Source organism: Podarcis bocagei (genome assembly GCF_964188305.1).
Source record: "Podarcis bocagei genome assembly, chromosome: 5".
Classification (NCBI taxonomy): domain Eukaryota; kingdom Metazoa; phylum Chordata; class Lepidosauria; order Squamata; family Lacertidae; genus Podarcis; species Podarcis bocagei.
This window is the reverse complement of record NC_138129.1, coordinates 34,691,203-34,705,430: the sequence shown is the minus strand read 5'-3', so window position 1 is coordinate 34,705,430 and position 14,228 is coordinate 34,691,203. Positions and strand designations below refer to the sequence as shown.

Below are 14,228 nucleotides of genomic sequence, written 5' to 3'. Positions count from 1 at the left end.
GACAAAAACTATCATTCCCAAAAAACGAGTACGACAGTAGAAGTATGAAGTGTACAGTCAATATTCAACTTGGGGCATCAAAAGGACCAGGGAGAGCAAGGTTGAAATCTTGGCTCAGACCTTTGGTCAGTCACCAACCCTCAGATAGGGTTGGGGTCAGGACCATGCACATGCCCTCCTTGAATTCCATGGAGAAAAGATGGGACCAAAATGGGAAACTTAAGAAACAACATTTTGCAACTGTTGTCAGCCATCTGAATCATTTGGGGAGAAATATTAGAACTCATATTGAGCAAAATAAATAAGCCTTATTAAACAACTGTACACTGCCAATAGGCTACCCTAAAGCACTGGTTCTAACTAGGGATGCAGGAAGAATTGGGCGGGGGGTTGTCTTTTGAGACAAACTCACTTGTGGTGGGTCATGGAAACAAAGGAGGCTACCTTATGCCAAGTCAGACCATGGGTCCATCAAGTGGACTCTCCAGGGCTTTAGTCACGGGTGTCCCCCAGTCGTACCTAGAGGGGCTGAGGATTGAACCTGGGACCTTCTCCATGCATGGCAAAAGCTATGTCCCCTTCGTTATGGATCAGATGAGTACCTCCTTGGAATTCACTTTCCCCCATCCCAACTAAGATCTGCACGTTGGTCTAAAAGTAGGCTGCCTTTTACATTTTTCTTTTTAAAAGCTGTCATTAGCTGCTTAGTACAGATTGAAAACAGAGCATGAAAACAGCATGCCATCACTATCAGGGGCATGGTTATGGAAGGGCAGCAATTTCCTGGCGAGGCATGGAGCGGGAATTATGGTTTAACGGTGTGGTTGTTGTTGTTTTTTAAAAAATGCACATTTATGTGAAAATCGGACGGAATGGGGACTGATGCAAGAAGGAAATATTATGGAGCTAGACTGGCCTATCCATGCCATTATTCAACCAGTGGGTTGTAACCCTTTGCAGGGGAGCGGGGTCAGAACAAAAGCCATTTGCACGCCAGGCCAAAGTTTATATTTACACGGAAACACATTTTAATAGCAAAGCAAAGTTCATTTTTACAGGGTTCGTTAATGAGACACTTGTGCTTGCTTGGCATCAGATCATTTCTTTATGTTGGTTTGAATTAAAGGAACACTCAGCAGCTTGTAGTTCCCTGCATTCTTTCTCCTTTCATTCTGTTTGCAATATCTGGTTTGGATCGTTTTAATCCATTACAGTTGCACAATAAATAAAAGCACCAAAAAGAGGGATGGGGTGGAGGTGAGGAGGCAATTGCCACACATAAGAAATAAGGAGGAAAAGCTTTACACATCCCCTTCCTTTGTTTAACCATCTCCTTCCTACTATCCACAAGAGTTCTATCCAGGAAGTGGCCAAAAGCATCTTTAGCTTCTTACTCAGCAGAACTTACTGGCTTCCCAGGAAAACAGTGCAACCAGCACATGGAACAGTAGTTCACTAGTATTCCCAACAGCTCCCTTTTCTGGCTTCAGTTCCAGTAGTATTGTGTTTTTTCTGCCATTAGTTGCTAAGGGCAGATAGTGAACACTGTGCTTAGTAAAGATTGCAGTTTCTTAACAGAAAGGGCTGTATTCTGCATGGCTCAACTGGAGGTGGGGGGATGACAGGAGAGCAAGTTTGATTATTTGCTGTGCGTCTTTATGAGCATCTGCAGCAGAGGCTCTGCTAAGGATTTTATTTATTTAATTATTTCATTAAATTTCTATACTGCTTGTTTTAAAAAACAATACAATACACACACCCTGAAAGCGGCTGGGAGAGATTGGGGACTTTCCCTCTGAGCGTATTATTGTCCAGGATTTGCCTGCTGCTACAGGAGTGATTGCAGTGATTAATGATGAAAACGTGGGAATATGAAATCATTCTGTCAGCATAAATAATTTATGAGAATTGTCCAAAATACCTGCACAGCTTTGAAATCTTAGGCTATTAAGGTAAAGGTAAAGGTAAAGGGACCCCTGACCATTAGGTCCAGTCGCAGACAACTCAGGGGTTGTGGCACTCATCTCGCTTTACTGCCCGAGGGAGCTGGCGTTTGTCCGCAGACAGTTTCCAGGTCATGTGGCCAGCATGACTAAGTCGCTTCTGGCGAACCAGGGCAGCACACGGAAACAGCGTTTACCTTCCTGCCGGAGCGGTACCTATTTATCTTCTTTGCACTTTGACATGCTTTCGAACTGCTAGGTGGGCAAGAGCTGGGACCGAGCAACGGGAGCTCACCCCATCATGGGGATTCGAACCGCTGACCTTCTGATCAGCAAGCCCTAGGCTCTGTGGTTTAGACAACAGCACCACCCTTGGCTATTAAGGTAGATAGGTATTATTCTTAAATTGCTTATTTATATTTTATGGTATAAAAAACACTATGTTTCTATAATCTTTTTTCCTTTCTTAAAAAAAAAATCTGAGAAATACGTCACTTCAAAAAGGAAACATTACTTTAAAGCAATACATTTCAGTGTTGAGAGCCAGGATGGGATATTCGTATTTCCTAAAGGTTTACCAAAAACAGTATGGACTCTCACACACTTTTCCCAACATAGTTTCATATGCAAAGTCATGATGTTCAAAAATATGTAAAAAGTTGCCTATTATTATTATTAATATACCACCCTATACCTGGAGGTCTCAGGGCGGTTCACAGAAAAGAAAAAATCACTTGTCCATGCAAGAAACTTGCCCAGAAGAAACTGCTCTTTGCCCCATATATGGACATACAAATACCCTCCTGGTTAAGAAGGTGTTAATTAGAGAGATGTCACACAGCTATGTGGGGATGTCATCAGACTAATTCAAAGCCAGATCAGCTGCTAAAGAGAGTTATCAGATAAATAATGCTAACTTTACATCCTACAATGAGATCCCTGTGAGAAGCCATCCAACATTCGCACTGCATACTTGATGGTAAACTATTCATGGGAAGAAATGGGTAAAATATTCCCAAAAGCAGTACCTGTCATGTTACACATACACAGAATCCAAAGAAGTAGCCTGTGTGTTAAGGGGAGGATTATACATGCAGGAAGGCTTGGATTCAAATCTCTGCTCAGACATGAATGAAGTTCACTTGGCAATTTGGGGCCAGTTACAATCAACCAACTCTACAGACAAGGGGTGGAATTCAACATCATGCTGTTCCAATTGTTTGTCTGCACTACAGCTTGCCAGATGGAACGATTCTCCATGCACTGTTCTGTGGGGTTCTCTCTCTCTCTCTCTCTCTCTCTCTCTCTCTCACACACACACACACACACACACACACACACACACACACACAAAATTTCTGGGGTACAGGATGCAGTGGGAGAAGAAAACCTTGTTGCAGGGCTTCTGCAGGGCTCCCTCTGATATGGCTAGTTAGGTGAATCCCACCCAAGATTGTTGGGAAATTAAAATGGGATACAAACCACTCTTCAGTTTTAAAGTGAGTTGTTTTTATAGCAGGAGGTATAGCCAGGGTAAAAAGAACAAGCAATATTCTGACTGTGCATCCAGTTTTGTGCATGTACATTTGTGGATTCTAGCCAGTCTGCACAGCTAGCTGACGAAACTGGGGTGTTTAGAGGTGGAGGGAAGGAACAAGCCTGCTTTTTCAAGGATACTTCCCCACTCCACATGTAAACTGGGAACATAAAGCCAAGAGTAGAGGAAACCGCCATTTGAATGTGGTCATCAGCATTAATGTTTTTAAAAAAAACAACAAACAATGATTTTATAGGCTTGTCCGATGCTTATGGCTGCTGAGGACCAAGAGTAAGACTCTCAAGTACAGGAACCGTCAGGTGATCAGGACCTGGAAACCTTAGAATTCATAGTCTCATAGAATCATAGAATTGAAAGGGACCCCCAAGGTTATCTAGCGCAACCCCCTGAAATACAGGAATCTAGGTCATACATGACAAATGACTATCCAATCTCTGCTTTAAAACATCCAAGGAAAGAGAGTCCACCACCTCTCGAGGGAGTCTGTTCCACTGCTGAACAGCTCCTTCTGGGCTCTCCTGTGACTTGGAAATGTGCCTGTAGGACTGCTTCCCACCCCACAATCACAGCTCATGTTCATTATCAGAAAATGAGCAGGCAGGGGGGTGGCAGTGGAGAGCTTTCTCGCCTGCACTTTCCCACAGGGCAATGAGACAGCTCCCTTGCAAGCGATTAAGCAATCAGGCTGTGACAGACCCACAGGCAAGACAGAAGCAACAGAAGCAGAGCCATTATGCCAGTGCTATTCCCCAGCATCTCTCTGAGAAGGAAAGGCCCACAACTGGGGTTACCAATGTCCTTTATTTGAAGGGAGTGCCCCTTAATTCAGAACACAGCAAAGTCACAGACCATACCAGCAGTGCCCTTGGTTTATAAGATCACACCCCCGTAGAAGTATTATACATATTGATAAAGAAATACGATGAATTTATTTTTTAAAAAAGGTAGCCCTTATAGTTTTGAAGTGTTGATTTGGCAGGCTGTATCATATAAAACTCCCCGTGGATGCCTCCCTGCGGCACTCCCACCCACACGGAGCATGGGCTGTGCATTATAATAGCAGGGCTTCCTTATCTGGCCACTTGGGAGAGGGGGAGAGAAAAGGAGAGAGACGCCCACACACAGCAAAGACTGACACTGCCCGCTAGGCTGGCTCCCACGTCACCTGCTAAGCTTTGTGGTTTTGTCACCAGAGCCCTCAAACAGCTGGGGTTTCGCTTGCTTCAAGCTGTCGTGCAACAAGCCAAACACCCTCCTTTATATTGGGACAAAATCAAACACCAGGAGTTATTTATTTTCTCTTGCACTGAAACAGGAAACCTCCAATATGCTAGGATTCTGGCACTTGGCCAAGCTTGGGAGGTGAAAGACAAGGAGGAGGAAGGAAAGAGAGAGGGGGATAGATTTTTACGGGACAGAATATAGGGAGAAGCAGAGGGAAAACATGCCAGAACAGTTTGTGTAAGGTTGATTTTGAGAGGGGGGGAAACACATTCATGGAAGCCTGAAATCCAAATGCCTCCACCTGCGCATAACGTAGCCTGGCAGTGGCACCCGTTCTAACATTTGCACAGCTCTAACACTGGCCCACCCATCTATGTTTATCACTGGATCATTTCAGTGTCAAGCAGTGACTTGCATGTATCACCACAAATCTATCACACAGTATTTCCCTTGGACGCAATGCTTTTTCAACACAGCCTGTCCACATATTCATCCACCTGTCATCAAGTGCTGAGAAGTCAATTAGTATACCTGTGTGAGCAAACCACCAAGCCTAATGTAAGCTCAAATTCTTATATTATAGGGCCTGATTAATCAGGATTACTAGTGCCCTCATTTTCTATCAGGAATCCTTTGTAAAAAAATGGGTCCAGCATTTTAACCAGCTCGCCAACAGTACTTCACTCGAAGCCAAACTTAAATGACACTATGGTTTAAATCTGAGTGCACAGAGTTCTGGTGCAGGTTGCTGAAATCTCAGGTGCCTTCCTGGATGCTAAGCCATGGTCTGGACTCTAGAGCTTAGTATTACATGAAACCCAGGCTCATGGTCCCGCCCCCCTGCCGCACACCAATAAACCACAAGCAGTAAGCCATTAACAAATCTTGGTTACTTATTGTTCATGGTTTGATTGAAGAAAAACAAATCACGAGCCTGGGTCGAGATGCATGCTACACCAGACCATGGCTTATTTCCCAGCATGTAATAGGCAACAACAGGAGCAGAGAAGGAACTAAGTGCTCACATGCATGTGCTGCATTTAAACCAGAGTTTAATTTAGCTAAGGGTTAAAGTGATGTGAGAATCAGGTCAATTTGTAAAGGATATGTCTTCAACACCTAACATGCATGAGGCTTTTCCTAGCATGGATGGGGGAAACTTCACTTGCTTAAACTTGCATACCGTATTTTTTGCACCATAACACTCACTTTTTTCCTCCTAGAAAATAAGGAGAAATGTCTGTGCGTGTTATGGAGGGAATGCCTACGGGTGGCATGCCTACGGATTTTCCTCCTCTAAAAACTATGTGCGTGTTATGGTCGGGTGCGTGTTATAGAGCGAAAAATACGGTATATCTGGTTGTTGTTGGGGGACCAAAATTAGGACCAAAAAAAAAGTTGGCAATCCTAAACTGAGGCTACTTTTTACCTGATAAGAAACAGTATTTTTATTTACTCATATGGATTCTGCTACCCCAGCCCCACAGTATCTTGCTCCGCTCAGATCCATTCTGTTAGCAGTAAGCTCCATTATTTTAATACTCCAGTAATAGCAATGTTAAGAGGCCTCACAGATGGACTTGGGGCTTGTCACGATTACACATCTGCAGACCAGAGCTGTGGAATTAACAAGGACTCTGTAGCGTAGCTTTCCATGACAAGCGAGTATTTTTAGGCCCAGGTCTACACCCCTTCCCCTCAATGGAGCTCTGGGACTTTTAAAATCCTTCCAATGATAAATGGAAAACGCATGACATAATATCTCACTCTGTGAATTTCCATCCCTCTCAAGCAGCAGGGGGTGAGAAGCCAAGAGAAAACAAGGCAAAACGCCCTTCATTTCCAAACAACCTAACAATTCAGGGTATAATATTCAAACTAACAAGAATACAACAATGGGGCAACCAATGTCACATTTACAAATTCACAGAAAACAAGGGGTGCAATGACCCTTTTGTGGTATTGTACACATCCAGACTTAGCATAACTTCACTTATCAGTGCTCCCAAGCTGCAATCAACACGTCAAACACCCAGGAGGTCTCTGGTGACCTTGGGCATGTTTTAGAAATAACCACTTAAGCATGTAACTATAGATTTCTAAAAGAAGTTAATTTTCCAGATCCATTCTGGATTGGTCAGGTAGCCATGGTACAGTGGTGCCTCGCAAGACGAAATTAATTCGTTCCGCGAGTCTTTTCGTCTTGCGATGTTTTTCGTCTTGCGAAGCACGGTCCGTCGCGGCTGCGCCTCTTCAAGCGGCTTTAAGAAAAAAGCGAACAAACTCGCAAGACGTTTTCGTCTTGCAAAGCAAGCCCATAGGGAAATTCGTCTAGCGAAGCAACGCAAAAACCGAAAAACCCTTTCGTCTAGCGAGTTTTTCGTCTTGCGAGGCATTCGTCTTGCGGGGCACCACTGTATTATTATTGTTTCTGAGCTATCCAACAAGCCACTCCAGCCTGGAACCCAACTCAGGTTCTGTCATTATACTGGGTGAAAAAGGCCACACCCCTCCTTTGTGTTTGCTTATCTCAGACCCTAGTGTGGGCCAGTTTTACCCAGGTTAAAAAGGTAAAGGGACACCGACACCTGAGCAGCAAACGGAAACAGCATTTACCTTCTCACCGGAGCGGTACCTATTAATCTACTTGCACTTTTTGGGGCGTGCTTTCTTAAAAAGATATGTAAATTAAAGTGTCCTTGGTGGGATGCCAGGCCCAACTCACCAAAAAATATGAGAGATAAATAAATGACAGGCTCAGAGCTTTGAGGTTCTCTCCATAAAAAAATAATGAGAGCGGAATACTGATAAGCCATGGTGTAGAAAAACATTATTAAAGAGCTTAGCTTTGCATTGTTGGCAAAGGATTTCTATAAGGTTCTGGGTTGTTATTGTTGCTGCTGCTTTTCAGATGTAGCTTGTGTCCTATTAACATGGGGCAAGTTGCATGGAAAAGTTACAATCGGTGCGTGCGTATACAGTACTTCCTTACAGCAAGCTCTATGTGGATGCAGCTGCCAGATCACAACCTGGAGATCCTACCTTCAAAAGTTATGAGGCAGCATGAGAGGATGCAACTGTATCACCTCCCTTCTCATTCTTTCACCCTGCTCCATTGTACATTCTCCTCCATAATACTCTTAAGAAGTAGGAATAGGTAGGTTGGCGGTGCAGGGGGAAGAACTGATAAAACAGTGGGCTGGAGTTGCAGTGTATGCTCTTCTTCCATCTCAGAATTTTGAAGGTAAAGGCAAGACCACCAACTTATGATTTAGCAGCCCTACATGTTCGTGTATCAGGGACGCGGGTGGCGCTGTGGGTAAAACCTCAGTGCCTAGGACTTGCCAATCGCATGGTCGGCGGTTCGAATCCCCGCGGCAGGGTGCGCTCCCGTCGTTCGGTCCCAGCGCCTGCCAACCTAGCAGTTCAAAAGCACCCCAGGTGTAAGTAGATAAATAGGGACCGCTTACCAGCGGGAAGGTAAACGGCGTTCCGTGTTGTCAGGGAACTGACATCGGAGGAAGGGGAGGTGGAAGTACTCACAGAAGCTGGGAGGGAGTCAGCAGCGAAAGCAGGGACCAGCAGGGGGAGAGAGGGTACTCTGGAGGAGGATCTCATGAATGCTGAGAGAGACGCAGCAGCCAAAGCAGGAACTAGCAGGGAAGAGGGAGGGATGAGGGACACGTCCAGCGAGAACAGCGGGGAGGTGTCAGAAGCGCCCATAGGGAGACCCATGCTTCGCCGGAAGCTGCCACGTCGTGAGTCCAGGAGACGCGTTTCCGTTAAGGAGCTTCTATGCTGGAAGCGCTTCCGCAGACAGCCACTGTCAGACTCTACGAGTGATTAGAGCAGACATGTTTGAGGAGCTCTGTCACACACAGAGGTTTGTGGAGCCGCACAAACTCTGAGGGAGCACGATTTTACGCACAAGCAGCTAATCATCCCATCATAGCAGTCTGACAGTCTCTGTACGCTGCCTGTGCAGGAGAAAGCATCATGAGCGACCCAGCCGGAACCGGAGGAGCAGGGGTTGGAGCTGGTCCAAGCTTGGAAGAAAGATACCGAGCGTTGGAAGTCCAACTTGCGCTGCAGACGGCGAGGCTTGAGGAGAGAAGGGCTCAGGATGCAGACAAGAAGGGGAGAGCCACCCAGTTCCCCAGAAAGGTACCAGGATTGGTGCAGAAATTTGGGGGGGACCCCAAGGACTATCATGCCTTTAGAACAGAGATGCAATATGCCCTCAATGTGCAGTTTGATGAATTCCCTGACGAGGAATCGCGAGTGGCTTTCGTGATTGGGCATCTTGAGAGGGGGGCGAGAGACTGGGTTAGGCCCCTGATGGCAACGCACAACGACGTCCTAAAGGACACCATGAAGTTCTTTCATGCAATGGATCTCATGTTTTCTAGTGATATTGAGGAGGGAGTGGTGCGCAGACAGCTAATGGCTTGCAAGCAGGGAAGCCGATCTGTCCGTGAGTACTGGACTGAGTTCACTATGCTGGTTCACAGATTGGGGTGGGACTTATTGGCGGCACCCATTCAAATGCTATTTGAAGAAGGCCTGGCTTCGGCCGTGAAAGACGAACTGTCCCGGGGTCCTAGGGCGGATTCCATGGATCAGCTGACTAAATCTGCGCTGACCATAGGCGCGCGCCAGGAGGCTAGAGCTTTGGAGAGGCGGGAAGGGAAAGGGGAACGTTGGAAGGAGTTCCGCATTCCAGACATTCCTGAGCCAGCTTTCCCGCCGGCAGAGCCGATGGAAATCGGAACAGCGCGCGCGCGCGCAGTTTCAAAACCCAGTGAGGGGGCTAAGAAGGAGGGAAAGGGCGCCCGGAAATGCTATCTCTGCCAACAGCCAGGCCACTTTGCCAGAGTCTGCCCCCAGAGGAAGGAATGGCAAGGGATGGTGGGAGCTGTTGAGGGAGGAGAGCAGGGAGAAACGGAGCAGGTAAAAGCCAACGCCTGGTTGCCACAGTCGGGGCACTGCAGCCAGGCCAAAGAGCAGTGAAAGTGCCCGTGCCAGAAGCTCCTCAACCTGCTCTAGTGATTGAAGTGTCGCTAGAGCTGCAAAATGGACACCCCCTAAAAATAAAGGCGCTGTTGGACTCAGGCAGCTCCTGCAATTTTATGAGCAAGGAGTTTGCTGCTGAACACCAGATACAGACGATCCCTTTAAGCAACCCCCTGCAGGTGACCACGATCGATGGCAGGGAGTTGTTGGGAGGAGGAGTCAGCTGGCAGACCGTCCCAATGATAATGAGGGTGGCAAGGCACACAGAACTGATAGCGTTTAATGTGGCCACCTTGGGAGGCGCTCCCATTATTTTGGGAATGAGCTGGCTAGCGTTACATGATCCGCTGGTGGGCTGGCATCAAAGAGTGGTTTCCTTTGGTTCAGCACATTGCTTAGAACACTGCAAAGGGGAAAAGGGTTCAGCAGGGGCCCAGGCCACCCTAGCAGGGACTGAAGTAATGGAGAAGGTGAAAGTACCACCACAGTATGCAGATCTCAGCGACGTGTTCAGCGAGAAGGAAGCTGACCAACTACCCCCGCATAGGCCCTTTGATTGCCAGATCAATTTACTCCCTGGAGCACAGCTTCCTGTAGGCAAGTTGTATGCCATGTCAGACAGAGAAATGCAGGAGTTGCGAGAGTTCATTGACAAGAACCTGAAGAGAGGCTTCATCAGAGAGTCCAAAGCAGCGGGGGGTAGCCCAGTGTTTTTTGTGGATAAAAAGCACACGGACAAGCCGAGACTTGTATGTGATTTCAGGCGGTTAAATGCAGTGACAGAACCAGTGGCTTTCCCTATGCCCAGGATTGATGATATTTTGACCAGGGTGCGGAAGGGAAAGATTTTTACAAAGCTGGATCTAAGGGGGGCGTACAACCTGATACGTATAAGGAAAGGGGATGAATGGAAAACCACCATGTTCACCCCTTTGGGGGCATTTGAATATCTCGTTATGCCTTTTGGATTACAAGCAGGCTCAGCGTGCTTTCAATCGTTTATGAACCACGTACTGGGTCCTTTGCTCTACAAGAATTGCGTGGCCTTCCTAGATGATGTGTTGGTGTATTCGGAGAATGAGGAGCAACATGTGAGAGACGTCAGAGAAGTGTTGAGCAGGCTGCAAGCCAACAGGCTGTGGGTGAAACTGGAGAAGTGTCAGTTTCATACCAAGGAGGTGGAATTCCTGGGGTACCGCCTGTCAGACAAGGGATTGGCCATGGATCCCGGCAAGGTTCAGGCAGTGCTGGAATGGAAAACACCCAAAACCAAGAAGGATGTGCAGAGGTTCCTAGGGTTTGGAAACTTTTATCGTAAGTTCATCCGAAACTTCGCCCACCTGACGGCGCCCATTACGGACTGTCTCAGCAGTAAAAAGAAGTTTGTTTGGACTGCAGAGGCGGAGCGAGCGTTTGAGGAACTGAAAAGGGCCTTCGCCTCTGAAGGACAACTTCTGCATGTGGATTTACAAAAAAAGCTGAGGGTCGAAACAGACGCATCTGACAGAGCCATAGGGGCGGTGCTTCTTCTTCTGCAGCCAGGGAAGGAGGAGTCAGAGTGGCGACCGTGTGCCTTCTTTTCGCGAAAGTTGAACAAATCCGAGAGGAACTACACGGTGTACGACCGGGAACTTCTTGCCATTCATGAGGCTTTCCGGAGATGGAGGCACCTGCTAATTGGTGCACAACATAAGGTGCAAGTGTGCACGGACCATAAGAATCTAGAGTATTGGAGAACTGCGCGAGTGCTCAACCAACGGCAGTTGAGATGGGCCCAGGAGTTCTCCAAATTTAACTTTGAGATTTGTTACGTGCCAGGCCCAGAGAACGTTAGGGCGGACGCTCTCTCACGCAAACCTGAATATTTGGAGGGGGAGGGAGCACCCGAAGAGACCCATGTCATTCCAGAGGACCGCTGGGTGTGTGGGGCGGCATTGGTGGGGCAAAGGGAATTGGTAGAAGGAACGGTGCATGATGAATACGCCCAGGACAAACTCAGGGGTCTCAGGAGGGAGGGAGACAAACCCGGGGGTTTTGAGGAGAGAAACGGGGCGTTGTACTACAAGGGAGCGTTATATATACCTGAAGGTGAATTGAGGGAGAAGGTACTCAAGCAACTGCACGATAGCCCAACAGCAGGGCATTTTGGGCAACACAAAACCATGTGGCTGGTTACCAGGGAATTTTGGTGGCCCAAGGTCAGGGAAGATGTGCGGGAGTATGTGAGAGGGTGTGACCAATGCCAACGAGCCAAGGGGGAGAGGCGGGCACCGGCAGGTTTATTAGAACCACTACCCACACCTGAAAGACCATGGGAAACAGTGGCAATAGATTTCATGACTGATCTGCCAAGGTCCAGAGGGAAAACAGCCATAATGGTTGTGGTAGACCTGTTAACCAAAATGGCCCACTTTATAGCCTGCTCACATGCGGTCACAGCAGAAGAAACCGCTAAATTGTTTGTAGAAAATGTGTTTAGGTTGCATGGCGCCCCCTTGAGGGTGGTTTCAGACCGAGGGAAACAATTTACTTCCAGGTTCTGGAGGAAGCTCATGAGCTTACTGCATGTAGAGGTTAATTTCTCAACTGCCCGGCATCCAGAAACCAACGGGCAGGCGGAAAGAGCTAATGGTGTCCTCCAGCAATATTTGAGGTGTTATGTGAATGACAGAGAGAATGATTGGGTGGAGAAGCTGGCGTTGGCAGAATTTGCCTACAACAATGCAGAGAACGTGTCCACGGGGATGAGCCCCTTTTTGGCTAATCATGGGTGCCATCCCCGAGCCTTCCCAGGGGGGGAAGGGGAGAACTGGAGCGTTCCAGCTGCAGAACAGTTCGTTGAAGAAATGGAAGCGATCCATCGCCAGCTCCAACTTAACTTAAACAGGGCTAAGGAGGAATATAAGAGGCAGGCAGACAAAAACAGAAGGGAAGGTGAAAGCATTAGGGTGGGGGACCAGGTGTGGCTATCAACCCAAGGGTTACCATTCAAAGGGGGTTGTAAGAAGTTAAGACCCAAAAGGCTGGGCCCATTTGAAGTCACGCAGCAGGTCAACCCAGTGGCTTTCAGACTCCGGTTACCGAACCACATGAAGCTGCACCCAGTTTTCCACAGGTCGTTGCTGTCACCGTATAAAGGGGACAGAGAAGGGAGGGTCAATAGGGGACCAGCAATGGAGAAGGAACACAACTACCATGTAGCGGAGATTCTCGATTCCAGGTGGAAGGGAGATCAAGTAGAGTATTTGGTGATGTGGGAAGGGGAGCCGGAGTCGGAAAACACCTGGGTCATGGCAGAGGAGGTAGATGACGAGGTTTTAATAGAAACTTTTCATCAGAGATTCCCACGTAAACCTCAGCCAGTGGCGAGGTTCCGGAGGGAATACTTTGCCACCACCGACGAAGAAGAAGAGTTGGAGGGGTTTTTTGATTCCGAGGAGGAGGAGGATTCAGCGAGCCGGAACGAAGACCGATGGAGAGAAATGTTCGAGACGTCGGAAGATGAAGAGGATTCTTTTCGGGGTTTTAACTCCTCACCGCCCAGAGGAGAGAGTATGGGCGGGGGGGAAGGGGGCCCTGGAGGGGAGGTGGATGTCAGGGAACTGACATCGGAGGAAGGGGAGGTGGAAGTACTCACAGAAGCTGGGAGGGAGTCAGCAGCGAAAGCAGGGACCAGCAGGGGGAGAGAGGGTACTCTGGAGGAGGATCTCATGAATGCTGAGAGAGACGCAGCAGCCAAAGCAGGAACTAGCAGGGAAGAGGGAGGGATGAGGGACACGTCCAGCGAGAACAGCGGGGAGGTGTCAGAAGCGCCCATAGGGAGACCCATGCTTCGCCGGAAGCTGCCACGTCGTGAGTCCAGGAGACGCGTTTCCGTTAAGGAGCTTCTATGCTGGAAGCGCTTCCGCAGACAGCCACTGTCAGACTCTACGAGTGATTAGAGCAGACATGTTTGAGGAGCTCTGTCACACACAGAGGTTTGTGGAGCCGCACAAACTCTGAGGGAGCACGATTTTACGCACAAGCAGCTAATCATCCCATCATACGTGTGCTGCGCTGGCTTGCCAGATGCAGCTTGTCACACTGGCCACGTGACCCCGGAAGTGTCTCCGGACAGCACTGGCTCCCGGCCTATACAGTGAGATGAGCGCACAACCCTAGAGTCTGTCAAGACTGGCCCGTACGGGCAGGGGTACCTTTACCTTTACCTTTACATGTTCGTGCTGCACTGGCTGGTTTCACGTCAGTAGAAAATACACGACTTTCAGTTAAAAAGAAGAAGTTGCTGCTGCTTGATCAGTTCTATGCTTTAGAACAAAGTGAAGAAATATTCCCAAGAAAGCCGAGCAACCCATTCGGCGCTGCTTATCAAGGGCAGCTCTGTGTGCAGCAACAGAGCTAGCTAGTGGGAAATCAAGTCTTAAAACACTGTACAGAAGTCAATCTCATTTCAAGTAAAGTGTTTAGGGTCGGAATAGGGTGGTGGTAAC

At 47.9% G+C, this 14,228-nt stretch overlaps 1 protein-coding gene across 8 annotated transcripts in view; it reads right to left on the bottom strand.

Moving 5' to 3' along the window:
- Positions 1-14,228, bottom strand: part of NAV1 (neuron navigator 1) — a 306,850-nt gene that overhangs the window by 95,978 nt on the left and 196,644 nt on the right. The gene's annotated exons all lie outside the window — the stretch shown is intronic.